General features: G+C 49.7%; 1 pseudogene; it reads left to right on the forward strand.

The window, feature by feature from the left end:
- Positions 1 to 10351: 10351 nt before the first annotated feature.
- Positions 10352 to 10669, forward strand: LOC131397628 (small ribosomal subunit protein uS8-like; annotated as a pseudogene).
- Positions 10670 to 18416: the final 7747 nt, after the last annotated feature.

Genomic DNA, 18416 nt, shown 5'->3' on the forward strand with positions numbered 1-18416 from the left:
TTTCTTAAGCTTCCCATCTAACAGCTCCCTGCCCATGTTAAAATGCAGATTCCTGGGCTCCAAGGCTAACTTCAGAAGAGAGGGAAGTAAAATCCGACCACATGCCCGGAAGGAGAGGAGAACGGGAATATCGGTGAACAGCCCTGAAGACCACCGCCCTTGCTGATTCTAGAATTCCACTCTTTTGACTGGAGTCCGGGGGTTTTTAGCACGGTCCATACATCTCCATTTTCAAACCTCAGGTGTCCACCTATTAGTAGGGTGTGAAATGAACTAGTGACTCTCAACCAGTTAATTAAAAAAATATTAAATGTCAGAGCATATTGTAAAAGCAGTTATTTTGTGAAATTTTAATTTACGTGTGTCTGTGCACACCTGTACATACTGTGTTGCAAGTAAAATGTATATTCTCTTGTGTATCGAGTGCCTCAAGTTCAAAACAGTTTGAAAAGCCCTGGTCTTTCTCTTGACTTGAGCAAGATCTTCGATTTCAACTCAGGGAACCCCTGAGTCTTCCAGACCCCCCAGGCTGGCTCAGGTCTCCCTCCAGGCTCCTCCCACCCCTGGAGTCCTGCCCACTCTGGGTGGGCACTGTCTGGGGATGGATCTGTCTGCTCCATTGGGCTGGGGGTCGACCATCTCGACCACCGCTGTGTCCCCAGTATCGCCCTGCTCGGGGCTAGGCACGCAGTGGGGAGTCTGGTAACGTGGGTTGACTCTTAGAAACAGAAAGGAAAGGAGGTAGTGGGACGCTTGGGGACATCTGGGAGAAGGGGCAGGGGAGCTTCTGGCCTGGCTGCAATCTGGGGACTGGTGGACTGGAGACGGCCCAGCTCTTCCCTTCCTATCTTCCTAATTATTTATTTAAAAGCTGGCTTGTCTGGGCCTCTCTGCACCGCCTCCCTCAGCTGCAGGCTGGCAGGCCCCTGGGGCTTGTGGGACAACAGTAACTCGAGCTTCTGGGCCTTGAGGCCCCTAGCGGGGGGGTGTCAGGCGCTGCCCTCCCCACCGTCCCCCAGCCCCAGCCAAGGCCATGGGAGCCGTTTTCCAGGGCAGCTGCCCCTGCTACCACTCCAGGCCTTGCCCTGGAACCCCACAGGTGTCCAGGACTCGGGTGACCTGGAGAGAAAGACACCTGATGCTCCCGGGAGGCTGGAGAGGATAATGGTCCAGGGCATGGGGAGCAGGGGCAGAGAGATGAGCCCTCACACTTCTTAGCTGACCTTGGCACAGGATTCCACTTAAGAGGCTGGCCCAGTGGCACAGCTGTTAAGTGCGCGTGCTCCACTTTGGCGGCATGGGGTTCGCAGGTTCGGATCCCGGGCGCGCACCAACGCACCGCTTGTCGAGCCATGCTGTGGCGGCGTCCCATATAAAGTAGAGGAAGATGGGCACAGATGTTAGCCCAGGGCCAATCTTCCTTTGCAAAACAGAAGAGGATTGGCATCGGATGTTAGCTCAGGGCTGATCTTCCTCACAAAAAAAAAAAAAAAGGGATTCCACTTAAGTCTCGTGTCCTCATGTCTGAAACACGATGAAAGTAGTGTTTACCCCAGAGGACACGGGAGGATTAAACAAAAGCACGTAGCGAAAGCCCTTAGCATCGGCCTGGGCAATGTAACAGGAGATCAGAATATGGGGGCGGTTTATTACCGTGATTATGAGCTTTTCCCTTCAGGGAGCCCTGGCCTGAAGTGAGCTGGGCAACACGCTGGGGGATCTGAGGGGACACAGGCTGCCCTGGTGGTCTGAAGGGACGCAGCCCTGTCAGGAGCCAGTTCTGAGGGTAGATAACCACACGGCCTGTTCATGTGACTCTGTGGGTGTCATCTCTGAGGGCAGCTGGCCTGAAGGACCAGGACGTTGCGAGTCTGGAGACATTGCCACTTCAGATGGCCCGGGGCTAGAGGTGTCCTTGAGTGTTGAGTAATTCTGCTCACCATGTGCATCCGGTTAGATCCGGGGCGAAAGATCCAAAGAACCACTGTCTGAATTTCTTTCTTTTTGTTTTTTTTTTTTCGGTGAGAAGAGTGGCCCTGAGTTAACAACTGTTGCCAATCTTCCTCTTTTTGCTTGAGGAAGATTCGCCCAGAGCTATCATCTGTGCCCATCCTCCTCTATTTTGTATGTGGGACACCACCACAGCATGGCTTGACAAATGGTGTAAGTCCGTGCCCGGGATCCGAACCCACAAACCCCAGGCTGCCAAAGCGGAGCATGCGAACTCAGCCACTATGCCGCGGGGCCAGGCCCGACTGTCTGGATTTCTGAGAGGAATGTGGGGCCACAGGCTGGCTTTGAGAGATGTTAGAATTCGCACTTCAGCCCAGGATGAGGGGGACACTCTGAGGCTGATTAACAGGCCCTGGGCAAAGTCTTGCCAGGGCCGAGGGAGAGGGTCAGCATTTTGGGGTGGGAAGAGGAGGGTGAAGGGGTTTGCCAACTTGGGCTCAAGTAAGGCCTAGGCCCATGGAATTCGAGGACACGTTAGAAACAAATGGATCCTATCCTCTCTTGGTACAGACAAGGAAACTGAGTCCCAAAGTCCCACAGCAAATTATCAAAAGACCCAGGGGAGAAACTGTGAACAACGCCAGCTAAGGCCCGGGGTGTGGGTGGGGTATCAGGCCTGGAAGAGAGAAGGGCGCAAACCATCCAGAACAACAAAGCCACAGGTCTCGCGGCCTGAAAAGGAGAGCAAGATACATCCCACCCAATTTGGGTTTTCCAAAGTACAAATTAAAAAAATTGTTTTGAAATGAAATTCACATAGCATAAAGATTAGCCATTTTAAAGTGTACAGTTCAGTGACATCTAATACATTTCTAATGCTGGGCACCATCACCTCTACCCGAATCATTTTCATCACGCCGCAAAGGAGACCCTGTAGCCATTAACCGTCATTCCCCATCCCCTCCCCTCAGATCCTGGTGAGCTCTCATCTGCTTCCTGTCTGTATAGATTTGCCCATTCTGGACAGTTCATATCAACGGAATCATACGATATGTGATTGCAATGGTGTGAATATCTGCATCCTCCCAAAATGCATATGTTGAAACCTAACCCCCAAGATGATGCCCTTGGGAGGTGGGGCCTGTGGGAGGTGATTAAGTCGTGAGGGTGGGGCCTTCACGAATGGGATTAGTGCTCTTATGAAGGGACCCCAGAGAGATCCCTCACCCCTCCTGCCGTGTGAGGACACAGTGAGAAGTCTGTGACCCAGAAGAGGGCCCTCACCGACCACACTGGGACCTGATCTCGGACTTCCTGCCTCCAGAACTAGAAAGAAATTTCTGTTGTGTATAAGCCACCCCATCTACGGTGTTCTCTTATAGCAGCCTAGACGGACTAAGGCAGTGACCTTTTGCATCTGGCTTCTTTCACTTAGTGATCTACCCAACATTTTGATTCAATAATAGTAGCTAACATTTTTTGAACACTTACTATACCCCCGGTGCTGCTCCCAGCCCTGTGCATGTATTAACCTGTTTGAGCCTCTCAACAAGCTGGTGGGGGGGCAGTCCTATTATTATCCCCATTTTACTGCCCAGTAAACAGAGGTAGAGAGAGGTTGCCTGACCTGCCCAAGGTCGCACAGCTGCGACAAGTGGTAGAGCCAGGATCTTTGTCTTTCTCCTTTTTTTTTTGCTGAGGAAGTGTTGCCCTGAGCTAACATCTGTTGCCAATCTTCCTCTCCCCACCCCGTACCCCCCCACCTCGCTTGAGGACAATTTGCCCTGAGCTAACATCTGTGGCCAGTCTTCCTCTATTTTGAATGTGGGTCGCCACCACAGCACAGCTGCTGATGAGTGGCATAGGTCCGCGCCCAGGATCTGAACCCACGGACCCCAGCTGCTGAAGTGGAGTGTGCCGAGCTTAACCACTACCCCACGGGACAGGCCCCTCTTTCTCCTTTTTATTTTTATTTTATTGTTATTATTTTTTTAGCATCATCAGCCTCAATATTTTTGCACTGTGGTAAAATATACATAACACGACGTTGACCGTTTTAACCATTTTAAAGTATATGATTCAGTGGCATTCAGCACATTCACGGTGTTGAGTAACCATCACCACCATATGGCTCCAAATCTTTTTCATTGCCCCAAGGTGCAGAGCCGGGATTTGAACCCAAATTGTTCACCTCTTGAGCTCGAACAGCTATTCCTACCCCGCCTCTCACTTGAAGGATTTAGCGAGTGGGCAAGAACTTGTCCTCTCTCTGGAGTCAGGCCTGCAGGATGATGATGCTGGGTTGTTCACAAGCCCCAGCCAGGATCTGGGTTCTAACACCAGTCTGGCAGACAGCAGGCTGTTTTCTCTGCCTGGAACCTTCCCTCCGCCTCCAGCTGTTTGCCTCCTGTGACCACCGCGAGGGGGATTTCTAAAGGCAGAGGCTGCCAAACGCTGCCGACGTGGAAGAGAACAGAACTGACAGGCTAGGACTGGCCTCGTGGCGTCTTGCAAGCTCCTGAAGCCAGCTATGCCTGAAGCCAGCCAACTCGACGACTTCACTCGGATGAGCCAGTCAATTCCAGACTTTGCTGAAGACAGTGACAGTGGGGATTGCAGCTGCTTGACACACACAGGGGCTGAACTGACAGAGTGGGAGTTAGCCTGGTGATAAGACGCTGGGAAGTGAGCTCCCAGAGAAGGGACAGCCACGAGCACACAAAGATGTCTGGGAACTCGGTTCATTTCAGGGGACAGAGGGCAGATTATCAAGGCGGCTGTAATGTGGAGTTTACGAGGGGTCGTGGTGGGGTCCTGGTGCACGACGAAGAGACAAGGGCTGACTATGAGGGGCCTAGGGCTTGGGGGAATCTGAAGGCTTCGTCCTGGGGGCAGTGGGAGCTGTCAAAGGGTTTAATCAGCAGAGCATCACGAACAAAGTGTGCCTTTAGACGCAGCCTCTGCACTCTGCGCCCTAGCTGGTGGGCGTGGAAATTGGTACAGCCTGCACGGACAGGCGTTAGGCAACAGGCACGAACATTAGAACTCCCACGCCATCAGACACAGCAGTTTTTCTTTGAGAGATTTATTCTACAGCTATAGTCACACACGGGCGGGGTGGGGGGATCCCCACATTCCTGTTTGTGGTAGCGAGAGACTGGACACAAGCTAAGCACCCACCAGCAAAATACATTCTGGCCCGGTCACGCATCAGAGTACTAGGAAGCGCTACAAAAGAATGAACCAGATCTATACGCATTCTGGCGGGGTGCCGGTAAACCAGCCTAACCACTGGCTCTCTGGAGGACAAAATAGCCTCGATTTGTCACATCTGCCAACGTCTGTGGTATAAATAGAGGCCTACCTCACTTTATCTTGATTTGCTTTATTGCGCTTCACAGATACTGTTTTTGTTGTTGTTGTTGTTGTTGTTGTTGTTGAAGAAGAACGGCCCTGAGCTAACATCTGTGCCCATCTTCCTCTATTTTGTATGTGGGACGCCTCCACAGCGTGGCTTAATGAGCGGTGTGTAGGTCCGCACCCGGGATCCAAATCTGCAAACCCTGGGCCACGGAAGCGGAGGGCGCCGAACTTAACCACTAGGCCACCGGGGCTGGCCCAGCAATAAAATATTTTTTAATTAAGATATGTACAATGTTTTTTTAGACGTAATACTATTGCACACTTAATAGACTACAGTATAGTGTAAAGATAACTTTTACATGCACCGGGAAACCAAAAAATTCATGTACTCACTTGATTGCGATATTTGCTTTTTTGTGGCGATCTGGAACTGAACCCTCAATACCTCTGAGATCTGCCTGTACTCCCATCTTGGCAGATTTTAAGCTACCAATGTGACATCATTCAGGGCAGCGTTCTGGAGAGACCCACAGTAGCCCACCATTGTGTAATACACAGACACAAATAACTTCTAGACCAGAGATAGCAGTAACATGTAGTATAATAATTCGGAAGCAAAAAATTTTAACTGCCTATTATCTTTGTGTTTAATATCATTTATTTAATTGTATTTGTGTAATGTAACTTGTAGGAACGGCTATATTTAACAACTGGCTTGCACAATTCCCGAAAGTGTGGCATCAGCTCTTACAAACTGTCACAAGCCAGCCCCTGAGACGTCTCCAAGATGAGAAAGTAAAAGCCAACTTTTGGACAAGGCTCTCCAGGACTGCATCTCGCCCTGCCCCACTCTCTCCGTTGCTCACTCCTCTCCAGCCGCACTACTCTCCTTCCTGGATCCGGAACACTTCAGACTCACTCCCACCCCAGGGCCTTTGCACTTGCTCTTCCCCCAGCTGTATCCACTCTTACCCCCAGATAAGCATATAACTCACTTCCTTCCCTCCTTCAGGCCTTTGTGCAAATATCCCCTTTTATCTCTGACCAGCCTGTAAAAAAATAGAAACCTGCTTCTCTGACACCCCAACATCTTTGCCTGCTTTATATTTGATCACTAGCACTTACTGTGCCATCTGACCTACTGGGTAACGTTAAAATGCACTTGTCATTTTATGTCTCTGTGTCCCCCACTAGAACGTCAGCTCCATGAGGGCAGGGAATTTTGTCTGTTGTCTTCTCTGCTGTATCCTCAGTGTCTGGCATCCAATAAGTGCTCAATAAACCTGCGTCGGATAAATGAATCTACTCTTCAGTGAAAAAATAAGGTGCAGAATCCTGTGAATAACCTGAAGAGCATTTCACCCTCTGTGCTTACAGCTGATAGAATATGTGGGAGAAAATCCAAGAAAACAGTGGCCCCAGAGCCTCCCAAGAGGACTCTAGAGGGAAGGGAGGAGAGAAAGCGTTCTTTGTGTCCCCTCCTGCAACTTCAGCAATGGGCCATGTGCCTTTAATTTCCTATTAGCCGTTTTTCAAGTGTTCTATAAAAAGTACCGCCTCGGGCTGCTGTGGGGAGCAGGGACAGGGAGGAGGGTGAGCCTGGGGGCAGTGACCTGGGAGCAGGGACCGGATGGGCCTGCCAAGCCATCACGGACTGTTCCAGAAAGTTCCGCCACGGAATGTTCTGCACGAAGCCCTTAGAAGGCGCTGTGAGGCGAGGCCTGTGCCTCGAGCCTGGGCTCTGCGAGCCAGCCAGACGAGTCTCCCAGAAAGACACTGTGGCCACCTCGGCCCCTGCGTGGAAGGATCCCAGTAAGATCCCGCAGCCTCCAGCTGGCCGGTGGATCAAAGCTCGCGGTCCCTCATACCCCATCTGTAAGGGTACAGCTGACTCACGTCCCACCCTCCCTCCTCCCTCCCCACTCCCCCCTCCCCTCCCCTTCCCCTCCCCCTCCCCTCCCCCCTCCCCTCCCTCCTCCTCTCCCCCCTCCCCTCCCTCCTCCTCTCCCTTCTCCTTCCCACTCAATATTCCTGCCTCTTCTTCCCTCCTCCTCCCTGGGCCCCCTCTCTCCTCTTTCCACCTCCTCTTCCGTCCTCCTTCTTCCCTCCTCCCTCCTCCTTCCCCTCCTCCTCCTCCTTCCAGCCAGGCGCCGCCTCCCCCAGCGCCTCTGAAACAGCGGCTCTCTCTCTGCTCCGCACCTTGGTCCATGCCGTTCCCTCTGCCTGGAACGCCCTTCCCCCACCTCTTCACAGTTTACCCCGCAGATCTTGGCTTGCTTCCTTCCTTCACCGCCTCACAGAGATTTGCTGGGCACCGGCTCTCTGTCGGGCACCCTGCCAGGGGTGAGGGGGCAGGGGTGAGGGGAGGCCACATCCCAGCTGCGAAGGCAGAAAATGAAGGCGTCAACAGAAACTAGAAACAAGGACATTTTTCAAAAGAGTTCCATGCTGCAGGAAGTGGTCTGCAGTTTGAATAAGGAGGAGCCCGCCTGGGGAGGAACTGAGAAGAGAGAACCAGGCAGAGGGAACAGCAAGTGCGATGGCTCAGGAAGGGAGAATGAGCTTGGAGAATTCAGGAATCAGAGAAAAGCCCAGTGCAGCTAGGGCTAGATTCAAGGGAGCGAGGCAAAGTGTCATCAGATGTGGCAAAAAAAGCAGGTTTCCATGGGCGTCATAGACTCTGTAAGGAGCTCAACATCCCCTCCTCCAGGAAGCCCTCCTTGACTGATCAAGCACTCCATCCCAATTCTGTTCATTCTAGGTTGTCACTCTGTAGTCACTTGCCTGTCTCCTCCGTTGCCCTGTGAGGGCAAAGCCAGTCACAACTATGCCCCCAGAACTGCCCATCACGTGCCTGGGTACACAGCAGGTGCTCGGTAAACGCTCTGGCTACCCCAGGAAGGCTCACATTCTCTGCCTCCCTGCCTCCGCTCACCTACACCTCTTCCTGGCCCAGCCCCCGCATTCCTGAGCTCCCCACCTGGTCACTCACATGGCTTCTGGTCGGCTTCTGTCATCCCATCCTCAAGGGCCCCTCTGGGGAGGACTCCCAACCCCAGCCACCTGGGATGGGCGGCAGGCCCGAGGTGAAGGCTCTGAAGTGGTCAGATCTAACACCGCAGGGCTGGCCTGGAGCCGGGCCAGCGTCGGGGAGGCCCAGAGGAGACGCAGGTTCCTGCACGAGCGTTCAGGGGCGCAGGATGGAGGGGAGACGGGCGGGGCGTGGAACCAGCCTCGGGGCCCGTATGCTTCCCCATCCTCACAATAAAACAACCTCCAGTTGCTGACTCATTTCACGCCAGGTGCCGGCTAGTTTTCTATAATTTTATTTATTTTTTTCCCCCCAAAGCCCCAGTAGATAGTTTATGTCATAGTTGCACATCCTTCTAGTTGCTGTATGTGGGACGCGGCCTCAGCATGGCCGGAGAAGCAGTGCGTCGGTGCGCACCCGGGATCCGAACCCGGGCCGCCAGTAGCGGAGCGCATGCACTTAACCGCTAAGCCACGGGGCCGGCCCTGGCTAGTTTTTTAAAATAATATAATGGATGAGTTTGAATGGGTAAGTTACGGTGCTGAGGATAAATGGTGAACTATAGGGGCTGAAAGAGCCAGTGCTCAGGGAGCTGATATTCTCACGGAAGAGATGGATGATGGACAGAGACAAGGAGAATACTGAGTGTGTCAAATGCTGAGACTTCTGCAGAGAAAAATAAAGTGCGGGTGGGAGATAGGGGCTGGGGAGTCCAGTTTTGTGATAGAAAAGGTCAGAGAAGACTGAACAGCAGTGTGTGTGCTGCTGCTGATCGTCTAGATTCTTCAATTCTAGAGGAGAAGCAGAGGAGACAGGGGAGGATGGCTGGAATGTTGTCACTGAGGAGGCGAGAGGGAAAGAGTCCCCAGGCTCAAGAGCATCACTCGTCTTTAGTAGGGAAGGTGTGTCTTCCAAGGATGGCCCCAACAGTCTCTCCCATCCCACATACACAGTGTGACCTTGGTATTCCTCCCGTTGAGTGTGCTTTGTGTGAGGTCATGTTCCCTTCCCTTGAACTTGGGCAGAATTGCCCAAGGTGCAATTCGAGGTGACTGCCTCGACCAATAGAGTATGGTCGAGATGGGGCTTCCAAGGCTCCATCATCAAATGCCGGGCACTTCCCACTTGCTCTCTTGGGGCGTTCACGCTTGGACCCAGCCACCATGCTGTGAGGAAGCTCAACTAGCCCCCGCTGAGACACCACATGGAGAGGTCTCATCAGTTCAGCCGAGGTCCCAGCCAGCAACCACCAACACCAACTGCTGGACACGAGTGAAGACTCCTCCAGCTGATCTAGTGCCCAGCCATCGAGTCACCCCTGGTCTGTGAGTCTTGCCAGCTGAGGCTCCAGACATCAGGCAGCAGAGACAAGCTGTCCTTGCTGGGCCTTGTTCAAATTCCTGAGCTACAGCATCCATAACTATAACCCAAGGGCTGTCTTACACCACTAAGTTTTGGGGCTGTTTGTTAGGCAGCAGCAGCTAACTGATACACCAAGTAATAGGAGGAAAGGTAGGTAGGTGGATGGTAGGAGTCCAGGGATGTTTTCTTCTGATGGGTTCTCTTTTCTCAGTGAAGTAGGAAGCAAGGTCCCCAAGGAGAGTGCGCAGGAAGGGAGGATTTCGAAGGGAGAGGAGAAGTTGTTGGAAAGTCTAGAGGGCGGGCCTGGTGGCGTAGTGGTTAAGTTCACATGCTCTGCTTCAGCGGCCCAGGGTTCACAGGTTCAGATCCTGGTTGTGGACCTAAGCACTGCTCATCAAGCCGTGCTGTGGCAGCATCCCATATAAAGTAGGGGAAGATGGGCACAGATGTTAGCCCATCTTCCTCAGCAATAAGAGGAGGATTGGCAAAGGATGTTAGCTCAGAGCTAATCTTCCTCACCAAAAAAAAAAAAAAAAGTCTAGGAAAGAACCCAGTGTCCATCAACAAATGAATGGATAAACAAAATGCAGTATATCCAGACAATGGAACGTTATTCAGCCGCCATCTTTCTGCATTACCGCAATGCTTCTTGAATGTCCTGGCCGCTGCTCTCAAGAGCTCAAGAGCCTCAACAATGCTAAAAAGAGAGGCATGTGCCAAGTTCTTATTAGGCTGTGCTCCAAAGTCATTTTCCAGTTTCTAATTGTGATGATGGAGCATGATTACATCGCAGAATTTGAAATCATTAATGACCACAGAGCTGGGAAAATCGTTATGAACCTTACAGGCCTGTCCCATTAGTTTGGTCTCGTTGTACTGACGACCGCAGGTGGCATCGCGGACCAAGAGGAAGCAAGACAAAAACACACAAGAAGGAAAGTACTGGGATTCTTTTTCTAGGGATGTAACACATACATACAAATAAACTGCATCAATGGGAAAAAAATAAAATAAAATTCTGACACATGCTACAACATAGACGAACCTTGAAAATATTTTGCTAAGTGACATAAGCCAGACACAAAAGGACAAATATTATATGTTTCCGTTTATATGAAATATCCGGAATAGACCAATCTGTAGAGACTGAAAGTAGATTAGTGGTTGCCAGGGACTGGAGGTTGGAGGAAATGGAGAACTGTGTTTAATGGGGACAGAGTTTCTGCTGGGGATGATGAAAAAGTTCTGGGAAAGGATAGCGGTGACAGTTGCACAACATTGTGAATGTGCTTAATGACACTGAAGTGTACATTTTAAAACGGTCAAAATGGTAAATTTTATGCCATGGATATTTTACCACAATTTTTTAAAAATTTAGGGGTATTGGTAGAACGAATGAGCCAGGGTTCTGAGTGAATTCCCAGACAACACAGCGCCCCCTGAAGGTCAAGGTCCTATAGTTAAAGTGAGACTTGTCAACGTGGTTATAGATTTTTCCACTTAGCAGAGCAGGCGCAGCCCACCGTAGAATGATAGTTGGGGGTCTTCCCTCTGAGACCGAAGAGTGAGAGGGATCAAGGGAGCTGAGGACGGGTGCAAGGAAAGGATAGCAATAATCAGCCACGGGCTCTAAGCTGGGTGAGGCAGCGTGATCATGAAGGGGGCGGAGACTGTGGAAAGGGGTCCGATGGATGGAATGGAGGTCCTGGTGGGGTTGAAGGAGTTTTGAAGTGAGGACTCCAGATAGAATGAGCTGGAAAGGTCCAAATGGTGGCGCTGGTGTGGGATGCTTGAAGCCGAGATTGTGGAGGGAGCGAGTGTGGTTGTTGGTTGTGACAAGGTGTCTGCTCTGATCGTGGGAGGGAGGGAGAGACTGAAGGAGGATGGGCAGCAAGGTCTTTGGAGGAGGCGAGGTCCAGGCACTGAGGAGCCAGGCCCCTGGAACAATCATCTCTGTGCGTTTTGACATGCCTAATAGTCAGGACAGGAAAGAGTGACGCAAGCTGGAGGGTGAAGGGCCAGAGAGCTGAGGGTCTGCCATTGATTGCCACGGGCCAGTGCAGCGGGTGGTAGAAAGTGATCCCTGAGTTTCAAAATGGAAGGCTTAGCTCTTCCCTGAGCTGCTATTTTTATCCCACATCACTCTAATTCCACCCAAAGGGCATCTGGCCGGAACAGACCTTGCCATCCTGAGGATGTGGGTCGTCATGGCAACCACATCTCCAGCACTTTGGACCAGGACGTGGGGGCCTGGCATCCATCTCCATGGAAACAGCCAGGCCCACATCCCAGAGGGAGAGTGTCATCCTCTGGGAGACCTTTACTGACCTGGGACTCCTCGTCTTACCAGCCTCACTCCCTCCTCTAGGAAGCCTTCCAGGATTGTTCCAAATCTCTCCTCCCCCGCCCAATCTGGCTTCTACTTTAGATCCCTGATCTTGGGAGAGGAGGAGGAAGCCACGGGGGTGGGCTGGGAATAGGGGGTGTCTGAGAGTTTGTGAGAGAGATAGATCATCAGGAAAAACAGCCATATTTATTTACTCAACAAATATTTATTGAAGACCTACTATGTGCCAGGAACTGCACTAACACCAGGGATATAGTGGTAAATAAAACAAAATCCCAGTCTTTTTAGAGCATACATTCTATTAGTAGGAAGGAGACAGATAGTAAAGACAAGGAAAGCATATAGAACAGCGCTGTCCAATAGAAATAGAATGGAAGCCACATAGGCAATCTTTAATTTTCTGGGAGCCACACTAAAAACAATAAAAAAAAAAAAACAGGTGAAATTAATTTTAATAATACATTTTATTTAACCCAATTATGGTAAACAGAATAATGGTCCCCAATGATGTCCTCGTCCTAATTCCCTGGACCTGTGAATGTGTTACCTAACATGACAAGAGAGACTGTAGGGGCCGGCCCCGGGGGCGCATCAGTTAAGCACACGTGCTCCGCTGTGGCGGCCCAGGGTTTGCAGGTTCAGATCCTGGGCGCGCACCAACGCACCGCTTGTTAAGCCATGCTGTGGCGGCGTCCCATATAAAGTAGAGGAAGACGGGCATGGCTGTTAGCCCAGGGCCAATCTTCTTCAGCAAAAAAAGAGGAGGATTGGCATGGATGTTAGCTCAGGGCTGGTCTTCCTCACAAAAAACAAAAAGAGGAACTGTAGATGTGATTCAGAAGCTTGAGGTGGGGAAATCACCCTGGATCATCTGGGTGGGTCCACCGTAATCATGGGGGTCCTTATAAGGGAAGAGGGAGGCAGGTGTGCCAGAGAGGGAGATGTGATGACAGAAGCAGAGATTGGAGTGAGGTGACGGAGGTCGTAAGCGGTGGAACGTGGGCACCTTCCAGAAGCTGAGAAAGGCAAAGGAACAGACTCCTCCCTAGACCCTCCAGAAGCAACACAGCTTTGCCAACACCTTGATGTTAGCGCTGTAAGGCTCGTTTTGGACCTCCAGAGCTGTAAGACAATAAATTCGACTTCTATGGAGCCATTAGGTTTGCGGTAATTTGTTACAGCAGCAATAAGAAACTAATACACTCATACGTCCAAAATATTATCATTCCAACGTGTAATCAGCATAAAAAGTATTGAGATATTTTGCATGCTTTTTCATGTGAGATCTTCAAAGTCCAATGTGTATCTTGTACGTATAGTACATCTCAACTTGGATTCGCCACGTTTCGGGTACTCAGTGGCCCCCGTATTTGACAGCACAGGCCCAGAATGTCAGATGGTGAGAAATGCGGGGGAGAAGGTTAGGAAGGGCTGGGAGTAGGTGGGAAGGGGAATAGTTTGGAATTTTAAATTGGGCGGTTAGGGGGCCGGCCCCGTGGCTTAGCGGTTAAGTGCGTGCGCTCTGCTGCTGGCGGCCCGGGGTTCGGATCCCGGGCGCGCACCGACGCACCGTTTCTCCGGCCATGCTGAGGCCGCGTCCCACATACAGCAACTAGAAGGATGTGCAGCTATGACATACAACTATCTACTGGGGCTTTGGGGGAAAAAATAAATAAAATTTTAAAAAAATAAATAAATTGGGCGGTTAGGGAAGATGACATTCGGGAAGACACCTAAAATGTGAGAAGGAGCCAGCCGTGGGAGCAGCTGAGGAAAGGGCGTTCCAGGCGGGGGAGCAGCCAGAGCAAAGACCCTGAAGCAGGATTACACTACAAGAAGCGAACGGGTGCAGCAGAGTGAGCAGGGCGAGAGTGGCAGTTAATGAAACAGGGACGCGAGGCAGGGCGACAGACTTTGTGGGGCCTTGTGGGCCACTGCAAGGACTGACTTTTGCTTCGAGCAGGATGGGAGTCACTGGAGGGTTTTGAGCAGAGAAGAGACATAATCAACCTAGGTCTTAACAGGGATCATTGTGACTGCTGGGTGGGGGACAAACTATGAAGGCAAAACCACAATCACGAGAACTATTACAGTCGTAGAACCCTTACCGTGACTAGTAACTGATATTTATTGAGGGGTCGTTATGCGCCAGGCACTGTGCTAAATGCATTTGGTGCTTGGGCTCGTCAAATTCCTCACATTACTTGGATCTAGTTTTACAGATGGACAAACCAAGCCTCAAAGAGATAAAGTCATTTAACTATGTTCATTCAGCCCTTAATGCCAGAGCTGGGGTTTGAACCCAGGGCTGTATGACTCCAAAGCTCTTGCTTTTCCAGGGTCTCCATGTATGGTTGTTCAGGTTGGACACTGAACAACTCTAGAGGGCACCATTCACAGGGTAGACATCGTGTATGTAAAATGACAATAAAATGTCTTGTGCTAACAAAATTATTATATTAATGAAGCCGGGTACCTGATTTCACTATAAATATTAACATGATTACCCTTAGACCTTGTCCCCAACACAGACACAGATGAAAAGCAGTTAATCCTGTTAATTTGTGTTTTCTTGTTTAACCTGAGGGGTGACTCAGGGTCATAAGGATCTATGAGCTTGTTTTGCAGGAGAAAAAGAACGCCTTCAAGGAAGTTATGACCCCCTGATCACCAGCCCCCAGCTGCTGTTGATGCCCAGAAGTCTGATTGCCCAGGGGCTTATCTGGAGTGAAAGAAACACAGATTTCCCCTTTATTTCTCTGAAACTCCTCCTCCCAAGCCCCTTAGCTCTATAAAGAACCCTGCTTTCTTCTCTCGTGAAGGCAGATTTGAGAGAACCTATCCTCCCACCTTCTCATTTTGGCCAACTCAGAATAAAACTTTCTCCATCTCCAAGCACCAATGCCTCAGTGATCGGCTTATTGTGCATCGGGCACAGGCACTTGAGATTAAGAGGTTTGGTCTAATTATGACAATTTTCTGAGAAATGGAAGTAAGGTGTCTCCAAGAAGGGACCCCTTTTCTAATTTGCTCAAAGATGCTCCAAGGACTAGTGATGTCCCTACTTAATTATTATGAAAGTCCACATGTCGCCAGCTACTGCCACCACGGTGCTGAGTAACTAATGACCGCAAATCCTCAGTGGCTTATAACAGTATATATTTATTTTTGCCTGAGTCTATGGGTCAGCTGGGTAGCCCTGCTAAGTCTGCTGTCCCACGTCTGGGGCTTCAGTGGGTCTCAGCCAGCCCTCAATGTTGCTAACCCTCCAGCAGGCTAGCCTGAGCATGTTCTCATAAGGGAGGAGCAAGACAGAGCAAGAGGAAACACGTGGGGCGTCTTGAGAGGCGGCTCATCCATGGTCACTTACACTGCGTTCCGTTGGCCAAAGTCAGTTACGTGGTCAGCCCAGAGTCGAGGGTAAGAAAGAGGCGCTCCCTCTTGATGGAGAGGAGAATTGAGAACATTTTTGCAATCAGTCTACCACAGGCTGCTTTGACCCATTGAGGAAAATTCCAGAAAAACTAGGAAGCCTTTTGTCTGATGATGAGATAAGGACCCCACTGATGCCGAACCTCTTAATTTCAAATTCGTGTGCCTGATGCACAGTAAGCCAATCACTGAGACATCAGTGCGTGGAGATGGAGAAAGGTTTATTCAAATTGGCCAAAATGAGAAGGTGGGAGGATAGGTTCTCTCAAATTACCTTCATAAGAGAAGAAAGCAGGGGTTTTGTAGAGCTAAGGGGCTTGGCAGGAGGAGTTGAGGAGAAACAAAGGGGAAATATGTGTTTCTTTCACTCCAGATAAGCTCTTGGGCAATCAGACTTCTGAGTGTCAACAGCAGGTGGGAGCTGGTTATCTGGTGGTCGTAACTTCCTTAAAGGTGTTCTTTTTCTTCTGCAAAACAAGCTCATAAATCCTTGTGACCCTTGAGTCTTGTTTAACTCACAAGGTTAAACAAGAAAATACAGATTAACAAAATTAACTGCTTTCCATCTGTGTCTGTGTTGGGAACACAGTCTGTGTCGAAGGGTAATCGTGTTAATATTTACAGTGACCTCAGGTACCCGGCTTCACCACCTTGGGGATCTCACAATCTGAGGAGGGAGGCAGATCCACCCACTTATGCCCACAGCAGCAAACTGGCCCCACGTGGGCTAAGTTTTAGGGGTCAAGTTTTCTGGAAAAAGTGAGTGGGGCAGACCTCAATGCTCCCTCTCACTCAAGAACTACACCACACCATTTTCTCTAGGTTCCTCAAACCATCCAAGCTTGCTCCTGCTTCAGGGCCTTTGCACTTGCTGTGCCTTCTGCTGGAACACTCTTTTTTTGTTTTTCTTTGTGAGGAAGATCAGCCCTGAGCTAACATCCGATGCCAATCCTCCTCTTTTTGCCAAGGAAGACTGGCCCTGGGCTAACGTCCGTGCCCATCTTCCTCTACTTTATATGGGACGCTGTCGCAGCATGGTTCGACAAGCAGTGCATCGGTGCGTGCCCAGGATGCGAATCTGTGAACCCCAGGCCGCCAAAGCAGAGCGCTCGCACTTAACCGCTACGCTACCGCGCCGGCCCCAAGCTGGAACACCCTTCCCCCACTCCTCCCATGGCTGTTTTCATGTCTTTCATAGGGCCTCCATGCAAACACCAGCTTCTCAGAGAGCCCTCGCATCTTTCATCTCCAGCGCTGCTCTGTTATTTTCTGTGTTTTATGCCAAAGGCAGAGCCCTTGTCTCTCGTCCACTGTTTCCACAAGGGCAGGGCTCTCCACGTGGTAGGTGCCTAATTCGGATTTATGGAATGAATGAATGAATGAATGAATATGTATGGGAGGTAGAAGTCTTGGGTTTGAGCTCCATTCTGCCACCTCCCTGTGTGACTTCTAGTATGTCGCATCCCCTTTCTAGACTCAGTCTCCCCAGGTGTACATGGAGGGAGTTAGACAACAAGATTTCTAAGATTTTACTAGCAGTAGGGTGGGAGGGCAGGGAGAGAGCTTAGAATTGTCCTTCTGTCATAAAACAACATCTGGAGAAATGGACAAACTACCATGTTCTAGGATGGGAAGAATTAATAGAATTAAAATGTTAATTCTCTCAACCTTTAATATGGAAATTAAATGCAAACATTGCCATTTTTAAGTGTCAAAAACCTCAAAATATCGGCAACCGTATGGTTCAATCTATCTTAATGGAATTTCATTCTGGAATTCAACAAGACGAATGTCAAGTTCCTAGAGAGAGAGAGATGTCTGAGAATGGTAATCATAAAAAAAGAGGAGTGCGCTGACTGGACTTACTAGATTTTAAAGCAAACGAAGAAGCTACGATAATCAAATCAGAAGGGTTTGAGCAAAGGAAGGGACAAGATGAGGGAACAGAATAGAGTGTCCACAAGTGGATCCCACCTCTATAGGAATTTAATGTATGATAAAAGTGGTGTTTCAGTTCAGTGAGAAAATAATTTATTTAATAAATGGTAGTGACACAACTGGTAAAGTAATGTTGTTCCTCTATCGCACAACACATTAAAAGATAGATTCCAGAAAGATCAAAGATTTAAATGTAAAACAACATGAGAGTAAAACCTTACAAGAAAATACAGCCTCCGTCAAGCGTAGCTTTTTAATTAAGATGGGAAAGCCAGAAGTTAAAAGAAAAGATAGACGTGTTTGGCCACATTAAAACGAAAAACATTTGTGTGGCAAAAAACAAAACCATAAACACAAGCAAAGCCTATAGGCAAATGACAAATGGGGAGAAAATACTTGCAATGCAGATGATGCATAAAGGTTTAACATACGTAATGAGTTTTTGTAAATCAATAAGCTGAACACTCCAAAAGAAACATGGACAAAGGATTTGAATAGATAATTTTCAGAGCAGTAAAATGAACCACGTAATACGTATATGAAAAGATACACAGCCTCTGCAGGAAGCAGGGCTAAGCATATTCAAATAACATGGAAGTATCTCTTTATACCCACCAAATGGCACAAATTACAGAGGGGCACACACTTGCGGTTGGGTGGGATCTGTGGAAAAGGGCACGCCCATATGTCTCCAATGGCAATAAGAATTGTTACAGCCTTTTTTTGTGTGTGTGAGGAAGATCAGCCCTGAGCTAACATCCATGCCAATCCTCCTCTTTTTGCTAAGGAAGACTGGCTCTGAGCTAACATCTATTGCCAATCCTCCTCCTTTTTTTTTTTTTTCCCCCCAAAGCCCCAGTAGATAGTTGTATGTCACAGCTGCACATCCATCCAGTTGCTGTATGTGGGACGCGGCCTCAGCATGGCCGGAGAAGCGGTGCGTCGGTGCGCACCCAGGATCCGAACCCGGGCCTCCAGTAGCGGAGCATG

The sequence above is a fragment of the Diceros bicornis genome, chromosome 34 (assembly GCF_020826845.1).
Source record: "Diceros bicornis minor isolate mBicDic1 chromosome 34, mDicBic1.mat.cur, whole genome shotgun sequence".
In the NCBI taxonomy this organism is placed as follows: Eukaryota; Metazoa; Chordata; class Mammalia; order Perissodactyla; family Rhinocerotidae; genus Diceros; species Diceros bicornis.